The 20,746-nt window shown below is 35.3% G+C and overlaps 1 protein-coding gene and 3 long non-coding RNA genes across 4 annotated transcripts in view; all 4 read right to left on the minus strand.

Annotated features, from left to right (window-relative positions):
• The window catches only part of LOC124455575, a 156,514-nt gene that overhangs the window by 21,998 nt on the left and 113,770 nt on the right, over nt 1-20,746 (minus strand). The gene's annotated exons all lie outside the window — the stretch shown is intronic.
• On the minus strand, nt 1,871-4,950 carry LOC124455607. Its single transcript, XR_006951935.1, has 3 exons — nt 4,891-4,950; nt 4,263-4,338; nt 1,871-2,315 (listed from the first exon to the last, which is right to left on the minus strand). It is a non-coding gene; the product is annotated as an uncharacterized LOC124455607 (long non-coding RNA).
• Nucleotides 5,055-5,873, minus strand: LOC124455611. Its single transcript, XR_006951939.1, has 2 exons — nt 5,830-5,873; nt 5,055-5,374 (listed from the first exon to the last, which is right to left on the minus strand). It is a non-coding gene; the product is annotated as an uncharacterized LOC124455611 (long non-coding RNA).
• Nucleotides 7,476-10,119, minus strand: LOC124455606. Its single transcript, XR_006951934.1, has 3 exons — nt 10,011-10,119; nt 8,279-8,358; nt 7,476-7,728 (listed from the first exon to the last, which is right to left on the minus strand). It is a non-coding gene; the product is annotated as an uncharacterized LOC124455606 (long non-coding RNA).

Genomic DNA, 20,746 nt, shown 5'->3' on the forward strand with positions numbered 1-20,746 from the left:
AACGATACCTTACATCAAAGGTACGTCTGAGAGTATCTTGCGTATCTTACGACCATACAACATACGTGTCGCACATAAACCAATCACAACGTTACGCCAAGTGCTAACGAACATAAAGGACAAAGAACAACCCAACGAACGACAAGGTGCAGTTTACAAAATAAACTGCTCCGACTGCCACGCCTCCTATATCGGGGAAACTGGCAGGAACTTAAACATAAGACTTACTGAACACAAACGAGCTACTAAGAAACAAGACAAAACTAATCACATTGCCGAACATCACCGAATCACAAAGCACTACATTGACTGGGACTCGGCAAAATGCATTACTTACAGTACTGACTATAGAAAGGCTTACATTAGAAAGTTAGTATACCAACATGGAACAAACCCCCCTGAACAGATCACAGCATTTACCGGCACTTTACAAACGACTTATTCACAATACAAACAAACGATCAACTAAAAACATTACACTTCACACTATTTCACAATAACAATACACAATTGACACCCACACATTACAACTAAAAACATCACACCTAAATCACACATCACAACTAAAAATAAAAATATTTCACTTCACACTAATTCACAATGACAATACACATTTCCTGCACACACAATACAATGACGTAAGAACCAGATAACAAATACGGCTAACCTGACGTTTACTCCTCATTTGACTCTGAAGATGACTACCGCTAAGGTTGTCGAAACGTCAGTCAACAACAACAAAAACAGTCCTTCTCAGGACTATACCAACCTGGACGATCTGCATTTACAAACATGTAACAATACTCCCGGGTTCTAACGATTTACTTTAAGCTAAAAACATGTGATTAATCAAGATTGATCTGATTCTATTCGTGTTGCATGTTCACATTATCATGCAGACTAACCCGATTCGAGACTCTAAGACCACCTTTTGAGGTGGCCGAAATTATTTCTGATCGAATTCGTTTTCGCATCACTTGTAAGTGTTCACATTAGCTCTCGTACGGACTCCAATCGATTTCGAATTTATTTAAAGTTTTAGTGTGAATGGGCCCTAAAGTAGCACAAGTTTCCAAATTGAGAATTCCAATAGCAACATGCAAATCGTCAAAACAACTTATCAACAACTAATATATCATAAACCACTCTTTAAAACGAACAATGCAAGCAAGAGTGAAGCATATTGCTGACAACTGATACAATGGAATACACTGCATACTGTCTTCAGATTAGGGCAATCAAGCTTTTAAACAGGCAAATTCAGGTAGAATTTTTACGACTAAGACCGACTTTTGCGAAAAAATTAAAGTTATTTTGTCGAAAATCTGCATGTGCGTAAAAAAGAAAGCGTATTCCACACTAAACATTTCTGTGACAAACAACCTGTTTTATACGTCGCATTTTACATGCGTCGAATGCATTTAAAACAAATGAAATTGAGATAAATTCCTCATTAGTTTTGTATGCAATCGACTCATGTAAAATGCGACGTAAAAAACAAGCTTTATGTAAATTTTCAATGATGAATTTCAAGTGCTAGCAATAAATCTATAGTTAATATACAAGGTGTATAGAAAATGGTTGATTCTAGGAAAAAAGTTCTCGAAAAGTAGACGCGCGCTAAATAACCAAAAACCTTTACTAATTTTAAGTATTTTAACGTTCTTTGACATGGAAGGCACTTAAAATTCGGAAAATGCAAGATTTTTTACATTGTTAAAAATCTTTCAAAACAGACCTTTCGAAAAAAATGATCAAATAAAAAAAAGATCTATCGTAATCTAAATTTTTGGCGCACGCGCTGAAAACATGGATTTTTGCGTTTTTGCATTTTATACCTCGCTTTATGCAACAAATACACTTTCAAGAATTGGAGTTGATAATTTCATATTGTAATTTATGCAATTTCCCGATAATGCATAAATTGAACTTGATATGATAGAACAAACTTTGTTTGAAATGCACAAACTCGAAATAATCCAAGTTTTGAAGACATTGAGTTTGCCAGAGCGTGCACCAAATTACTTGAAATTTTGATAGGTTGTGCAACACAGTCCATATTTTGAATCTGGGTGATTAAATTGCTATTCCAATTATTAATTTTTGTGCACAGGGCCTGTTTGGAGGAACTGTTAAGAACAGATCATACCACAATTCCCCTCTTTCAAGAACGGTTCCTCGCCAACGGAGGTGTCAGGTTTTGGACAGCAGCAATTACCCATGTATGGAATCTACTGTTAGCTACAAGTGAACAGAAAATTCTTCTTTGTTGCGTCAGTTGTAGTGGCCAAATTTTAAAGTCATTCCATATTTAACTAAAGACAAAAAAATCAACTTTGTCGTTAGAGTCTCTACTTCCAAAGCATACGAATATTCATTCATCACAAAGTAAATGAAAACTTTCATTTGGAATTTTGAATACTTACTCCACTCGAGAAATTAAATCTGCCCCCCTACACACACACACAGATGATGGAAGACTTAAGTTGGTATCATGTGAAGACATTTATAAAGTTCAAGAACAATCCTTTGAAGTATTTCCTAACATGTCATTGACGTAGCAAGACACATTTTTTTGGTGTTGTTTGTTTAGAGATTTAACGTTAGTTATATTCATTAATAATAGCACAAAATTACTCAAGGTTTACAGCACCAAGCCCTCCCCATCACCAATGACTTGGCCCTCACTATATTTGAGAATTTCATATTAAGTAGATGACATGTGAAAACATAACAATGCTCTAAAGGGGGTTCTAAAGTTTTGACATAATGAACACAATATAAATAGCTGTTTAAGTCGCAAACACGTTTTGTTTTTATCCGTTTACGTACAACAAAACAAATTTATATTTTTTTCACGCCTTTCGCCAACGGTCTTAAATCTTACAGCTGGAAAATTTGATATTTTAGCTTACAAAATGCATTTGGGATGAGCGTGCAGTCCCAGCATTTAGTATGGCAGATGAGAATTACATATGGGATTACACCTCGATTACACACGTGATACTCGTGGTTTCTACCATTGCTTTATCTTCTGCGTAGCAGTGGCGTAGACTGCTTCATCAATAATTGGGGAGCCAATACTGATATATGTATGTTGTAATCTCAAGAAAACAATGGATTTCAAAGGAATTTAATACAGATTATAAATGAATATTGCCCTCCAATTATCGAGCTGGCTACGCCTCTGCTACAAATCCATAGCCTGACATTGTGGATGGGTGATATGATACCATTCATTTGGGGGACATCAAAACCAGATTTTCATACCAATTGCACTTTATTTGAACAGTTTGTTACATTTCACAATATACTATACAACAATCGAATTCATCAGAACTTGCCATAAACATATTTGACTAAAACAAGTATATAAGTTATTTTTATTTTTAACTTTGCTTGTCACATATTTTAGTGCATAAAGTTATACAACAAGGTGCGTTAAATTTGATTACTCATTTCTTTTGTGCTAGCTTTAGTATTTCAGATTTAACTAATATTTCAGATTTTGGTTGCATTTTTAATCTTATTTTCAGTATAAACAAAAGATCACAACTTATTCACACATAGTTAAAGATTTCACATGTATGCAATTCTTCTATTTTGATTATAAAGCATTTGATTCTTTTCAAAATGTCATCAGATCAAAATAACAGCTTTGCTTTCATGCCAGCAGATAAACCTCACAAAATTTTCATGTTATATCTGTAGAGCCACAAACTGATTTTTTGTATAAAATGTAAAGATTTAAAATGCTATGATATCTATTATGAACCAAACCCAATCTATACATAATATAAATCTTAACACGGTTTTTATATGAACATGAAAAACATGTGACTTGGACGAGATTTGAACTTGCACCTTCGGGATACTAGTCTGACGCTCTACCTGTAGAGCTACCAAGCCCACAGGGATTGGAGACAAGTCAAATCTCTTAGGATTTATATTATGAACCTAACCCAATCTATATACAGTTAACACAAGAAGTTTTTATTTTGACAATGTCTTAACCTGGCAAAGAAATGAAGAACATAATTCTATTTGATTGTAGATCACATGAGAGAGATTGAGTACTGATAAATATGTCTTTAAATAAGTTTAACAACATTCACAAGACATGTGAACAATGTGGGGAATCTAAATTCAAACAGCAAGTCCTTTGCTTTGCACAAGTGGCATGACTAAGAACTAATTTATATGGCTTGCATTCCCAATGCAAAGTACATTCACTATATGTAATTAATAGAACCAAAGCTTACTTTTTCTTATAATCTAATTCTTTCATAACGGTTTTTCTTCATTCCAAGAGCTTTGTGACCCATGTTCACCAGGAAGCTACAATGCAGCATAAGTGTTAATGCATGGTTAGTTATGTTTATAAGCTTCATATTTGTGCATTTATTCTCGTTAGCTTTTACTTTCAGGAAAAAACAATTTGGGTGTTTTTGGCAAAATTATAATATATCAATGACTGCTAAAATGTCATGCAAGTGCCCTTATCCATTTTATTTTCACACATGCAGCGCTTACAGCGTTTTACGAACTCTATCTACTTTATTGATTCATGTATTTTTCATTTACACACATGTCAAGTATTTATCTATGTCATTATCTATTTTACAATCTTGAATATTTCTTACAGTCGTGAACTCATGTTTTTATAGAGGTCGCTATATTCTAGTTATATTTACCACACAGAAGAGAACACAAACTTAAGCGGCTCGAAACTAAGAAGTTGTTTCTTTATTTACATTAATGTTCACAACACCTATCGCTGATACAAATAACGCAAAATAGTTCTCATACAAACGACAAACCGAAAGATCGAGAAAGATAAAGCCAAGACAAGACTTCCCAAAAGTAATATTTATTAAAAGGTTTACTTACGTGTCAATTTACAACCCTGATACTAACACCATCGTCACAGAGAATGCACAGAATACTAACAATTAACTATACCACTTACTATACGACAACTTACCCTGGATAAATATTCATAGGATAACGATTTACGAATGATTATTGGCTAAAAATATGCCCCCGACCCCGTCTTGCGTTCTTAGGAATTTAATCTTCAATTCAGAAATAGTTAATTATATAACATTGCAAAATCCAATGAAAATTCATAGCAATCTGGCCATGTAATATCCAACTTGGTTACTTAATCTAACTTGCTTAAGAGCCTCAAATTAAAACATACATAAAAGAGGATCTTGAATTGTGGTATCATTGATTTCCTTCTTGCCAATTGCTTTCCCATAAACCTCTTTTGCAGACAATAAAAATACTTCGTTGATGTGGAACATTTAGCTTTAAATTGAAACGATAATGTTCTTGTTTTTCCATTCGTCATTTGATCTGACCATTTACACTTAGGATAAATAATGCAAAGAAAATAAAATAAGTGAAATGAGCTGCTAAAAGGATTAATAACTCTAATCGAAAACTCTCTTCTTTTTCTAAGCAAGCATTTTTCGCAATTTCAGCGACAAGCATTTGCTGACTTTGACTTGCACTATTGCATATGTGTTCTTTACAAGTTTGACAACATAATAAGCTATAAGCTTCTTTTTACCATACGATAAAAATATGCCTGTCTCATCATGATTCGTAGGTACTCGTCACTATCTTTGGATATCGGACAAATCGTTAATCTCGTCTAAAGATTTTGACTATTGCTAGTACTATCACACATGCTTGAACCGTTATTTTCAGTTGCACAAAATTAGAACGATGCACCAGATACAAGTGAAGAGATTACGGTTTTGGTAGAATATTTAAGAAAAGTGACACGTACACAGAGTTTGTTGTTACATAGCTATTTACCGTTAAGATCAGCGTAATCAATAACACCTTCGCTTTTCTTTCCCTGCCTTCTTCAAGTTTTACAGCATGTCACAAATGTTTGCAACGGCAATATACAGAATTCAAAACATACATGCATTAAGTACAGTAAATGAAGAGGAGAACTAGAGTGAAAATAACAAATATAGTGTCATGGACCCCTAATTTATAGCTTGGCCATCAAAATGAAAACTCATTTCTGTGTCTTACTTGGAAAATGTTTCTCTAGATCAGGTCTTGCCTTCCAGTCACTCAATCTTATGGCTCTGTGAACTAGATAAGGCAGTTCCTCAAAAGTTGAAGAAAATACTCTTGATAGTTTCCATCTTTAACACATGATGACAGTTGTGGACGAGGTTTATCACGCCAATGCTGGCGAACGTTTCGTAAAAATCTTAGGCAACCTAACCATGTAGAGTCGGATACTTTATTGATATGTTTAAAGACTTCAGGATCGATACGGTCCATCCAACCTATTGAAATATTCAACTGCTCACGAATATTTGAGGGAAGAGAATGTGGAGATGATGTCTTTATTTCTGGTTCATTCCCAACATCACACAGCAAATCAAAATTCTCCTTATCGGTTTGTAGATAAGGATGTTTTAACGCCTTTTTGGCCGATGGTCTGTCTTCCGGTTTTAGCTGTAGCATCCACGATAAAAGGTCTTTGAACGTGGCATCCTTGATTTCGTTCAAGCCAACTGGGTTTCCTTTCAAAATGTTGTCCAGTCTATGCCGTTCAATTCCAAAAGGATGTTTCCCCTTTGTTGCAACATAATAAGCCACCATTCCGGCATTCTATTTTCAATAAAAAATGGAGTTAATTTACTTGTTAGTTGCAAAAAATACAAGTTCAGTTCGAAAAAAATTAGAGTAATGTTCTCCAATTAAAAATCGTAGCCATAAATTTTTCATAGAAATCTAAATGAGAGACATACAATCGTAAAACCAATAAGGCAATAACAACAATTAATTATCATACATATACATATTTTTATATTTTATACAGTACAATTTGTATTTCGCCACTATATGACTGTACAATGAAGGTAAACAAAAATTTTATTTAAAAGTTATAATGATATCAGTGGCAGTGATAATGATATCCCTACCAAATACAACATTCAAATGTTGTATTTGGTAGGGACCTCTATTTCTACTTCAAGAACTTACCATAATGTCAGACTCTTTTTTGTAACGAACTTTATCAATTGATTCATCTGATGCGTCATATGACTCTGGAGCTATCCAACCTTTAGCTCCTCTTTGTATGCTTTGATGTGTCGAAGTTTCATTTAATAATTTTCGACTTATACCAAAGTCAGCGATTAAAAAATTTCCATCCACATCTCGAAGAACGTTTGATGGTCTTAAATCCCGATGAAGAATAGGACACGGACCACTGTGAAGGTGAACTAGACCATTTAAGATTTGAATAAGAACTTTAGGAACGACTTTTTGAAGATCTTGCAAAGAAGAAGATTTCACATAACTCTCTAACGATTCTTCACACAAATCTAATATCAAATACAAATAATCTGTGCCTGGTTCTTCTTCAAGATACCAATAATTCACAACATAATTTGAGCGCTTGGCATTCAACTCATTCAAAATATCTTTTCTCGTTTGGCTAACTCCACACAGTTATCTCGAAGCAATCGTTTTACTGCTTTTCCGTAACCATCTTTTCCGAGTCCAAGGTAAACACGAGTTCCATCACTTCCTTTACCAAGCAAAACTCTTCAGAACAAATAACCTTTACACCATTTACAAGTTTAACTTTTCTTGGATTTTCCTGCCCATATTCCTCCATCATTTTGAACTTTTGGTGATGCATTATTGATTTATCATAACATTTCCACGGTTGAGACAGCAATTCTTCAATTAAAAAGTAAAGTAGACTATTTAGAAAGGAATAAATCAATGTATCAAGAAGAAATTTAATTTTCTAATTATATGCACATCAAAAAAATGTGACTATTAGACAAGATTTGAAATACCTACACCTCTTTAGCAGTTAAGGTGAACTGACTTTTATATTTAGCTACTAAATAATAACATAACAACATGTTTGCCTTTGCTTCAGTTTATTTGTATTAACAGCGTATTTCCTGCTCCCAAACACACGGATGAGGGATATTTAGTTCAAAGGGCGTTGAGGGATGTTTAGACTGAATGCTCCTCTTAAAAGTTATCAACACCTTGTTTCCACACTTAATTTACTCTCGTTAACTTTAGAAATTGCGTCAGCTTGCTTTTTGATTTTTCCACTGCTAAATAATTTTCAGTTCTTGTGAATGGAAAAGTTGATGTAAGGATCTTTCCACTTTAAATGCGAAAACATTGAGATTGAAAAATCAAAGATGAAAGCATCTGTCGAGTTAAAAAGAGTTCGGAGAATTAATGAACCTAATGTTTTTAAGGTTACCTTCTGAAAAGCTTGAGTTTCTGACCAGACTTTCTGAGGAGTTGTAGCTTGGATCCATTTGAATGACAAAATGGTTAGAACTAAAAAATCCGTACCAATAAAAATTACTAATCAAAGACGGTACGATAATTGTATGCGATGTTTTAAAAGGCACATTATGCATGTAGATGTATACATGGCTAATTAAAATATACAATTTGAAATAATATACATCACTTCTGTCTTTGATGCAAATAGCTTTATAGAAATGTTCAGTCTTTAATTCAGGAAGAAATAATCTCATTAATGAAAAGTGCCATACATAAATTCAAGAAAAAAACTTGCGGTAGTTCTAATAAATTATTGGTTGAACTGCGTGTGTAGAAGTCAGTGAAATGAACTTCTATAAAGATGTGTGTGGAATGTATATACAAGAATTTTGTACTGTACGATGTAGTCAGCGTTGACCAATAACGAAGCATCATAAAAATAATTAAGTTTAGTGTATCTTAATCATTTTGGCTTTGACAATTGTATTTTTTTGCTTTTTATCAAAGCGCTTGGACATTTAATCATCATTATGATTTTTAATGTCATCAATATGACAGAAAGAAAAGCAACTTGTTTTTACTTTGATAGGAAAACAATAATTTCTAAAAAATAAAATTTAAGATGTTAGATACAGGTATTAGCAACAACGATTAAATTTCAGCAAATTAAAAACAAGCTAAGCTCTTGAAGACTGCATTGCAATCTACTTATTTATATTTAATAACACTTGAGATAGTTGATTTCGACATATGTATTATTCATATCGTATTCATATTGCAAATAAATTCGAACGTGAGAGAACAAGTCATTTTAATATTCTCATCATTCTTCAATTTTCCGTTTAGTGTTTGCTTAGCATGGTGCATTTAATGAACCGGTAACTTTGAATGTTTTCAATGTCAAAGATAAGTTATACGAACTTTTTATCGGCAATCTTTCAGTAATATTTATTTCAGTTATGATGTACTTAAGATTTACAGTTTTTTCCCTCTGAAACGTTAAACAGACGAAAAAATGCAAACGATAAACTTGAATATCGTATTTATTGAAATGCTGCATAGTAATCCATGTAATTTCAATTTTATAGAGTTTTCAAGCGATTACCAGTTTTCAACCAAATCATCATGAAGTACCAATGGAAATTTGTCAAGATCTAAATGATAAGCTGATGAAAATAGTTTAAACAACGCCAACAGCAATCTTCCTATGAATTTTATTTATTTATTGAAAAATTTGCTTACGTGTCCATTCCCGCCTACGTAGTTCAAGTCTCTTAACTCATGACTCATGAACAAAATAAATATTTAATATACACGCTAACAAAGTTGCCCAAATAATAAGAGCTTTAAAATGGTCTTGTTGTAACGCTATTTTATAAGAATAACGATATATTAGTGAGTAACAATCGAACACCCCAGCCCAATGGTATGGAATTGTTTTAGTACTTGCTGTCTGATTAATTTTTTTCTAAATTTTTCGCTATTTGTAAAAATCTATACCTTTAAAAATATAATCTTAGACAAGGAGAAATAAATAGAGACTAAAACTACATACAAATTCAAACTTGTGGCATTTAAGTCAAACGTTTGACGCAATGGAATTTGAGCATTGTCATTACATATACAGAAAGAATTCGCAAATTTTTATGGCAAAGCGTACCAGTGTTAAATCATAAAGAGAATACGATAAAAATAAAACTTACAATAATTTCAGTGCTTGTTCCACTACTTAAAGTTTTTGCTTCGTCTGATGAGAAGCAACTATCAAAATAATACGTATGACTTGTTTTGCATCGCGTATGTAAATAATCTTTTAACAATGGAAGCATTTCCAAAGATCACAGCTGGAAAAAACTATACTTTCCCTTAGGGAGGGGGTGGGTGGAGAGAAAATAAAATTTGTGAATAATGAATTTGGAAATCTTTTATTTAAATTTTATATGCGCATGCAATTGAGCATGTTTTCTATCGTAAAGATAAAATTTGTTTTTACGGATTATAAAATTAATGTATATGAATATGCCCCCCCCCCCAATTATTGTTCTGGCTACGTGCATGATCCTGTGCCAATAAATAATATACAAGTTTTACCGTCCGTAACACGAATAGTGCATGTACATAAAAAGACATATAAGTTACTAACAGAATTTACTCAAAAGAGTGTTAATAAAGAAGTGTAATTAAGAAAATTAGTGAATTATTGTAGGCGGGTTGTAAAGAAAATATAAAGTCAAATTGGGTCTACAGCAGCTTGCTATTGGCATTTGCTCCATACGTTACAGTTACTACCAGTTTTTGTTCATGCAGAGAATGTGAAAATGGAGTAGCCATTGTGGCATGTGGGTCATTAATCTGACTAGCGTTCTTGAAATGAAAATGGCTGTTTACTTGCATGTTTTATTGTGCGTGTTAAATTAACTAAATTCAAATTCTAATTATAGTCCGGTTGCCAAATGGCACTTTAAGACAGAACGTAGCTGTGAAGGACCTCAAGCAGGTTTTTGCACTTTTTGTATCTTTACAAAATATAAAATTCATAATTTTAAGAGTGTCAACTTGGCACTCTTGGTGAAAATCTAATTTACGAGCTCATATATTGGCTGACACATTCTATTTCTAGATTTCAGCCATCCAAACTGTACCACCAAACTGTACTGATACAGGCATGCTATGTTGTAGAAATGTAGATACAAAATGAGTTACAAAGATCATATAAAACAAAGAGGTTAGGAATCTAAAATTTTATTATTTGGCTGTTATTGAACATTTCCACTGACTGAATAAAAAATGCTGCGAACGAGAGATTGTCGGGTTTTGTGGTGATTTTGACAAAGGCCATATGAACATTTTCTAAATTACTGTAATTTAACCCGATAACAAAAACATATTTTAATATTGCATAAATGTACTCTTTCAGTCATACCTGTTTTATGACTTCTTTTTGCATTTATTTCCTGATCTTTCACCGTATTTTAAAAATAAGGTCATTGTTTTTGACATAGAACAGTCATATCCAGATTTTTAAAGTACAATGATATCTTATGACTCATATATGATGTAAAGACACACGAATCGTAATGGAACATTTATGGAATATTTTTGATTCTTTCCAAGACGCACAGCTTCATCTATCTTGACAAATTCTGGAGCATTTTTGCCAGTTACGATATTAAATAAACTCTTACAATGGCCTTCTGGATTTAGTGGATCAACACATAATTGCAGCTTTTCCCTCAATTTCTGTCGATTTTTTGCATCCGAAAATATACGTGCTGGCATTTCTTCGTTATGGGTAGCTACATCGTTTGATGATGCCTCTTCATCTTTCATTGCAGAAGCACATTTAATCAGATGGCTGCAATATGAAGACTGAATGCCCAACGAGATATTGCTGAAGAGTTTAAAGTTTTACTAATTTAGCCGCCTGGCCCATTACAATAACCCATAAACAATGTTTCGATAAACATATCCGACCAAACTCATTCCATAAACCAGGCTTATGGCGTATTACATGCTTCCCTTTCATAAATCTATCTCTAAGTTCTGCCGGGAGACGCTCCATTGAGCGCAAATTATATAAACCATATCTTGCGTAGTTGAAATGCCCACCCGCAAAAAATTGGGCATCATAGCCTCTACTGCTCCAAGATATAAAGGCCAGTCACCCTCTTTCTCTGCCCGAACAAACATCATCATGATGAACACTGGTTTAATGAAACTTTCTACCAAAATTTTTGTTGTCCTACTTTTCTCAGCCTTTTCTTCCATTACCAATGTCAAGTGCTCAAAGCACTAGATATCTTTAATAACATTTCGTAAAATTTCCTTAGCAAGCATTCGCAGAGTCCGGACATTCTGAGGAAATCGTTTACCAGAACGCTTACGGTCAACACCTGCAAAAGCCGCTTGAAGGATCTCTTTAAAACCCATATCAGACATAAGTGATCCAGAGCATCCAACAAAACCCACGAACATATGCATTGCTCAATGTCTCGGATGAATTTCTTGAACATATGCGGATACGCCAAAAGGATGTTTACCATTACTCGATATAGTTGTTGATCAGAAGTAAAGCTGTGTAATCCTGGCCAGTTTTTGGGTCTGAGGTAAGTGAATGCCATCGACTATGGTGACGGGGATCCTTTCGCATAAAACATTTTTCACCGCAAAAAACACAGTCTTCCTGGAAAGAAAACGTTGTTCTTGAATTTGATTGTCGTTTACGTTTTACAACAAACGAGCAAGTTGTAGCATCAGTTTTTTCTTGACTCACGCTTTGAATCTTTAAATGACGCCTTATATGGGTCAGTGACAGTGGCGTGCGGTCATGCAAGCGCCGCTTGCCTAAGCATTTTACCGAACAAAAATTTTTTGGATCAATCTCTGAGCAAAATCAGTTTAAATTTTTCTTTTCTAAACAATGTCAATGTAATCTTTTGTCTAAATTGTCTTTACAGTTGAAATGCTTGCTATTTATACGCGATTTACTGTCGTGGTTTTCTGTTTCACTTTGCTACACTTGTAAGATGAGTCAAGTAGATTAAATACAAATTAAAAATTCCTTATTTATTAACCAAGGCAAGCGCGCTTGCCTTCGGAGCTCAATTTGAACATTTGCGCATGCGTTAATCTAGATTTGGAGGCTTCTTATTCGAGGAATATCGAGAAAAGGCAAGCGGCGCTTCTAAGGGCGCCGCTTGATAGCGATTGGTCAACAGTCTTGTACGCTCGCAATTTTAAACACATATCAGCGCACGAATAATATTCGTATATTCAACACATTGGACATCCGAATTATTCACGCCGTTAATGTTATCGTTTATTAAAAGATGACTGAGAGCGAAAGGTAATGTTCTGATTTCTAATTCAAAGTAGTAGGTGCTTTACTGGTTATTTTATTATTTTCTGCGCACAATGTGCGTAAACAAGCAGGGGCCGCAGTCTGCAGAGATATCGAAATGCACGCAAACGTGTGTTGTGGTAAAGTATGACTAGCATTATGACCAAAACACTATGCTCTTGTCAGTCTTGTGTCGTTGAATTCGTAAATTAATGACTAAAAATAAAAGGTACAAGATACTAAATAATAAACACGACTCTCCGATATTCTGAAACGTACGAGTCAGTGCCAGACACATTTTGAAGAACGGGAGAACACGTTGCCATGACGTCATTATACCAAAATAGAAACTTTAAACAACGTCATGGCCTCAGTTTGTAACACACCGTGCCAATTTTGTGCGCGAAACTGGCTGTTCTTAATTGTTATAATCACGACTGCTACAATACATTTCGCGCCTATTGTCTTGCAATTTATGTATGTAGAAGATATTATCTGTAGCATGTAATACAAGATTATGATATTGACAAGAGCTTCCTTTTGCGTAGTAGTTTTGATATTTGTATCCGGTAGATATCATGTAACTGATGTAAGGTATAAATAAGATTGATGTTCCTATAAAATATATAGCATAGGAATTTTCATCCTTTTATGTTCTACTTCTACATTCGGTATTTTCACGTACACCACGACCCCAGCGCTTGCCTATTAAATTCGGTCACCGCACGCCACTGGTCAGTGATGTATACGATGATACACAAGACTTGCAACATTGTATTTGAATGTCAGGATTCCCTTCAAGGATTCTCTTTTTCTAACCATTCATGAATGGAATCTCCTCTAGTTTTTCCTGTGTCAATGATTTTTTTCACTTTTTCTTTACCTGCCTTTATTAACACTTTGCTTGTGCCTTCACATTAAAAAAAAACATTCATCTATCTTCGAAAAGTTCCAAAGGGACTTCCAAATTTTAAATAACAGCACAAAATTTCCACATTAAATTATTTAATAATGTAGAAATAATTGTTGAATAATCCTCAAAACTTTTCCGTAGTTCTTGCAATAAACATGATTGCTTTACTAATGGTTTGAACTACTTCATGTAACGTTTGTAAATTTATTTTGTGACTTAAGCATAAGCCGTATGCAAAAATAACTATTTCTTGAAGTTTATGCCCAAATACTGATCATTTACCACAAAATAAATCTTCTATTGTTGCTGTATCCTGTGGCGTAACATTTCAAACAAAAAGCATTGTTTGCTTTTCAATATGGCGTCCATTTTTAATAGAAGTACGCAGCCAAAAGCTCCATATTTCATTTCCCTAAAGGGTGCTAAATTGGCACCCTGAAAATTACAAATCGCCGTGTTACATAAATACAAAAACTCTAAAAATCTGTTTGGGGTCCTCCAAAACAAAGTTTAGCCTTTGGCAATTAGTTAAAAAGTAATTAGAAATTAACAGGAATCTAATCCAATAGACACCAGAAATATAAAACATAAAAATCATGTCTAGCCGACATCAATTGACTAAATATGGTTAAAAAACTCAGCCCTACGTTAAAAACGATTACATGGTGGTAATTTTCGTTCCAGTGCTGAGTTCGACACATGGTGATATTAGAACGTTAAGGGGCTGTTTACATGATCCCAGTTAACCGGGTTTCAGTGAGGCGTGAAATGATTTCGAGGGATTGAAAGGGGCCAAAACTTCAAGGGTAAATGTTTGTTAAACGCCGCAATTCATTCCTGTTGTAATTCTCAAATTAGGCCAAATTGACTGTTTTCATTTTAAATGTTTTGCGTAGTTATTAAATCAGAATATTGTGAAATTGCTTGAGAAGATTTATCTGATGACAAGTATTGAATCGTTTCCATTTGCCAAAATCTTTTAACGCTTGGCTGAATCGCGGCTACCCGGGCTCCTGTTATCAGCCCCTAATTGGTGCTCGAATTTTAACCCGATTAGGTAAACAGGGTTGAAATTTCAGCACCGGGCTTGAACTCAGCACAGGGTTAAAAATTTGGCTTATAATCGCTCGTATGATATAACGAATGATTTGTATTAAGACTGAGCTAAAGTTTCAACTCACTTAACGGAGCTCAATTCAGCACAGGGTTGAAAATGCTCCATGGCTGCGCAATTGGCTTCTGTATATTTAATTAGTTTGCTGGCTGCCGTTGACCATTTCACCATTCCTATTGGTCAGAAATTGCAGTTGACTGGCCGCCACTATGGTAATCACATCTGTAATAAGATATGCGTGACACAAAAAATTTCAATAGAGTGGCTTCTACTGTATATTCACTATACTGTGGCTGAGCTAAGCTTTACTCGTGAAAGTTGGTGTAAGCAGGTTCCTCCAGTGTTCGGCGGCATTTTTGAGCGCTTTCCGGCAAGCGTGTCATATTTTTCAGATATTCATCATGTTGAATAATGTTGGTCACGAATGAATGTTTCCTCCAAGTGAGCGCGCATCAAAAGCTATCGCCTCAGCAAATGTAACTTTACGCATGCGCAAAGTAACTCATTTTATACTTTAGACGAAGATGGCGTCACAAAACGTGATAGCTGATATAATAGTCCGGCAGATATTGGTTCAAAAATGATAGAAAGCTCAACATATCATGGGGCAATTTGATTTTATGCTATAATTGTAGAACACCGTCTTTTTAGTCCTTTTCCAGTTGTTGGCCAGTGTGTATTTTCTTGTGAAAGCCATAAAAGGATGTTGTCAACCAGCTTCGAATGCTCTTAAGTTTTCGCCATTTTGTTTTGAAAATTTTGCGGGAGGAGTTGAGCCAACAGTCTTTTGGGTAGCGGTGAGTAGTATACTTCAAATACGATAATTGAGAGAAAAACAATAAAACTGCCACACATTTTGTCTGAAATGTCAAAAAAGCCAAAAAAATTATCATCTTTTGAAGTCAATGTGAATATTTCACCTCCGAAAAAGCCAAAGACGGCTGAAATTTTTTAATTGTATCTTAAACTGTACCGAAAAAAGTGCTGAACCAATAACAAAGTTTAGCGAAACATCCATAAAGTCAGTGTACAACGCGGCGAAAATTCATAATGACCAAAAAGTTATTTCGATCATCGATGATTTGCCTTCAGCAGAAAAAGGATACCACAGAAAATGCTATCAAAGCTATACGCATGGTAAAGCCCTAAGAAAATTGAGCGTGTTAGAATCGGCTACATCAAACATCAATGAAGCGAAGAGTCTTCGTGCTACATCGAAACGGAAAAATCGGAAAGGTATGAAGCAAAAACTTTCAAAAAGTAATGGTAATAATTTCCAGAAACTTCATTGATGATATACACAACTGAAAAATTACTTTTATCATGCCATAGTTATATTTGTACAAGGGAACATTATTTCATGATATTTATGTTGTTACTTAGGAAAAATACTAGCAGACTATGAATGCTGTGTATGTGGTAAAAACAAAACAGCAAGAAGTGGCGGATATGAGATCTTAGAAAAATGTGAAACAGAAAATGGAGCACGAACTTTACAAGAAGCTTCCTTCTCGTTGAATTACCCTCATTTGCAGGCCATGGTTGGTGAGTGCGAATGGCAGGTAATACTTGCATTCTTCTACCATAGGACATGTTACAGAATGATAAGCAGAAAACGGGATGTAAAGAATGTACTTCCAAGCGATAGTGAGAAAATCTTTAACGAGCTTTGCACTGTTATCGAAAACAGGGTGATCACAGGTTGCGAAGTTTTTCGGATGTGCGATTTACTGAGAATGCATTCGGAAATCAAAATTCCTTTGTTTGGAGAAAACTACGAGATTGGTTCGCCAGCACCTCATCGACTGAAAGAAAATATTCGTAAATTTTTCGGCTAAAAAGTTGGATTCTGGTCTCCGAAGTATGGTAGCGATTATGTATATAACAACAGCATTGAAAAGGGGCAGTTGATCGAAATAGCAGTCAGGGCAAAACTTGGTAACAGTCGATGGGAAATGACATTAGAAGAAAACAAAAGAAGTTGGGCGTGAAATACGTAAGGAATTGTTGGAAAGTACCAGCACATTCAGCAGTTGGCCACCATCGAAGAGTGAGCTCCTTTCAAAAGACACGAGTGTTCCATTCTTAACAACATGCCTTTGGAGGAAATACTTAGGAAAAAGCATAAAAGTCTGCAAAAGTTTCGCGTTTGATTTCTTCTATTGGCCAAGATTTGATATACCACGCTAATAACGGGACCAAGAAAACATCAAAACATATCTGTTTTCCTTTTACAATTAAAGGAAAACCGGTTCAGGATGTCATAAATTGGATAAACAAGTTTGGTCACGGAGTATCATACGACGATGTCCTGATGATCGAGACAAATTTAGCGATGGAACATGCCAAGAATCAGATCCACAGATCCTTTACTCCATCTATAATACAACCATTTCGATTTGTAACGTTTGTGTGGGATAACAACGACATTAATCCCGAGAGTCTCAAAGGACTTAGCTTACACTGCACTAATGGTATTGTGATACAATCCTCTAACGTTTTCTTTAATACGCCCGAGCCATCTTTTAGAACTGTGTCATTAGTCTCAAAGACAACTACCAAACGTAAGAAGTTTCATGCGCTACCTAACGAGATACCATCTTATGTAAAGGTAAAGCGAAAGAATACAGAGGAAAGTATTACAGTTAATCTTGATTTATACCAAGAGGAAGTCCAACGCTCGCACGTGATTGATACTATATGGGTCATTGCTAGAAGTCAAGCAAGTAAGAAGAATTTCGAACAGAAAACACCTAATTCGACAGGATTTAACTTTATGGTGTGAGAGAATGACAGCAACAATTATGACAAAATTGGATACCTGCCATCTATCAACCAATCTCCGACTTCTCATGATACTGTTTTAGAGCTGTTAACTCAATCGAAACTTAAAGCACAAAAACTTGGTTTAAATGAAACGGATGTCGTTCTCGACATGGCGATCTACTCTAAAGCAGTTGAAATGATGATGAATCCTAAACATAGTGATCTTAAAAAGTTCATTGTCCTGCGTCTTGGTGGTTTCCATGCTATGTGTATTTTTATCTCTGTCATTGGAAAGAGATTTGCAGATGCTGGTCTTCGCGATATTATAATCGAATCAAATATACTTGGCGAATCGTCTGTTGATCAAATGCTCAAAGGTAAACATTTCATCATTGCAATGAGAGCACTGAAGTATCTTTACGACGCGGTCAAGAGGCTCATGCTTGACAGTTTTATAGAATGGCTTGATGATCAACCTGAAAAATCTCGAAGGTACGATGAATTAGTTAACTCCGTGGAAATGCAAACTTTTATGTCATCTCACACAAATGAATCGTTGTCTACACTCAGTGAAGTTCATAAAGAGACTATTGATAAAATACACAAGTATCAAAGAGATCTTTTAAAAGGATCACTTGGTCCAACAGCTTCAGTTTGGTCATCATTTTTGCAAATGGTACAAATATTGCTCGATTTCACGCGATCTATCAAACTCGGTGATTGGAAAATGCACCTGCAGTCTACGGAAAACATGCTCCCTTGGCTATTTGGCTACGACCGTCCAAATTATGCACGTTTCCTGACATATTACTTAGTCAATATGCAAAAATCACCCGAAACGCATCCAGCAGTTTATGAACAGTTTGAAGCAGGCCATTTTTCTGTACGAAGACAGAATGGCAAATTTGATAAAATAGCATCAGACCAAGCTATTGAACAAACTATCAATAGGGAACAAAAGTGTGCTGGTGGCATTGTCGGCTTCTGTATGTCTGAAGGAACCGTACAAAGATGGGCACTTACATCTCATGTTGCAGCAAAATGTCAGTCAAGAATGGAAGAGTTACTTGGAATCTCTGATGTTAAGAATGTGACGAAAGACATGGGAAGAAAGAGAGTGTTATTCGACGAGGAATGCGTCACTCGCGGCTACAACCTTATTAAAGAATGGGGAACACCTTACAAAGAAAATAGCTATCTCGTGCATCTCAGCTCTGGATTGCAATGTAGTCCTGAAGTTCAAGCTGACATGGTAAACGCTGAAAGTAGAGGGAAAGAAGCTCTTCATAACTTTTTTGCAAAATGTATCGAGTCCAGTGAAGTCCATTTGTTCGATCCTATTCCAAAAATGAAGCTCAAGACTTTTCAAGCGATGAAGGCGAAGAAGTCTTGTAAGATTAAAGATAAAAGTGTTACTTTGAAAGCTGACCGAGATATATTTGCTCGATTGCTGGTGATACGTGGTAAGCGCGATGTATCATTACAAGAAGTACTCGCCTACTCTTTGGGCCCTATTCCATGGTCCTTTAGCGACAACCGATGGTGGTTTGGTTAAAACTGTAAAGTCCAAAAGGTTAATGGAATATTGGAACCTAAATGGATGAATCAAAAACCTGCGCCAGATTCCTTACTGGAGTTCTTATCCTGCAGCTGCAAAAAATCAGGATGCCAAAACAACCGATGTAAATGCATTGCAAACGTCTCGAAATGTACCGACTTATGTAATTGCACCACGTGCACAAACCAATCACAAGATGAAGATGATCTTGACACATACACTTCATTTCACAGTGACGAGGAATAAGAATATATTCTCTATTTGAAATCATTATTAGTTTGCCAACAATGAACTACTAGCATAATTGCAAAAATTCAAAAATTCAATTGTGTGATAGAATAATTTTGATGTTATGCATGCTACACAACAAATGAAATTATTTGAAGTACCGCCAAATTACATATGCGATGGTCGAAATATCGCGGGCTTATTTCTTCTCCAACTCAATTTTCATCATAACACAAAAGTCATCGAGTTGGCGCAAAAAAACGTGTTGGCTTGATTTCACAAGAAAAATTACCAAGGCCAACATCTGGATTTGTGTTCTATATCCGTACTCGGACAATTTTAAAGCAAAATGGAATTGCCCCGCGATATGGTGAGTTTTTTTGCCACCATCTGCCGGACTATAATGTTAGAAGACCAAATTCATTCATCGAAAGCGGTTTAATCCAATCTACGATACTTCCGAAACTGCTCAGCATCTTTAGCGTCCAGCTCACGGACAATATTTGTAGCTCAATGTGTAGGCCGTCCAGGAATCCCACGCTTTGTTCATGTAGTTGATTTAGCTGCTATCAAACGCCTTCGCCAAACGCAAAAATGGCAAAAGCAACATTTCTTTGTCTTCTACACCTGTTGACGAATTAAACATACCATAAACAGCAGCCGTTTTGCTTGAATAGCAAATATTACCGTAGACAGAGTATGCGTAAAGCTTACATTTGCTGAAGCGATAGCTTTTCATGCGCGCGCACTTGGAAGAAACATTCATTCCTGACCGAAATTATTCAACATGTTGAATATCTGGTAATTATGACACGGGTGCCGGAAAGCGCTCAAGCTTTCATTCAATTTGCATTTTATCTAACACAGACATTTGTTTTAATCGATCGTTGTTTTCCAACTTTATACATAACATTCTTCGTCTGCAGATGGCTTGTCTTCTGGTTTTAGTGTGGCATCTTTGATTTCATCCAAGTCCACTCCGAGTAGCAAGAAATGTCGGTCAACTTCGTAGAAATGCCC

Source organism: Xenia sp. Carnegie-2017, unplaced genomic scaffold (genome assembly GCF_021976095.1).
Source record: "Xenia sp. Carnegie-2017 unplaced genomic scaffold, XeniaSp_v1 HiC_scaffold_4, whole genome shotgun sequence".
NCBI classification, from domain to species: Eukaryota; Metazoa; Cnidaria; class Anthozoa; order Malacalcyonacea; family Xeniidae; genus Xenia; species Xenia sp. Carnegie-2017.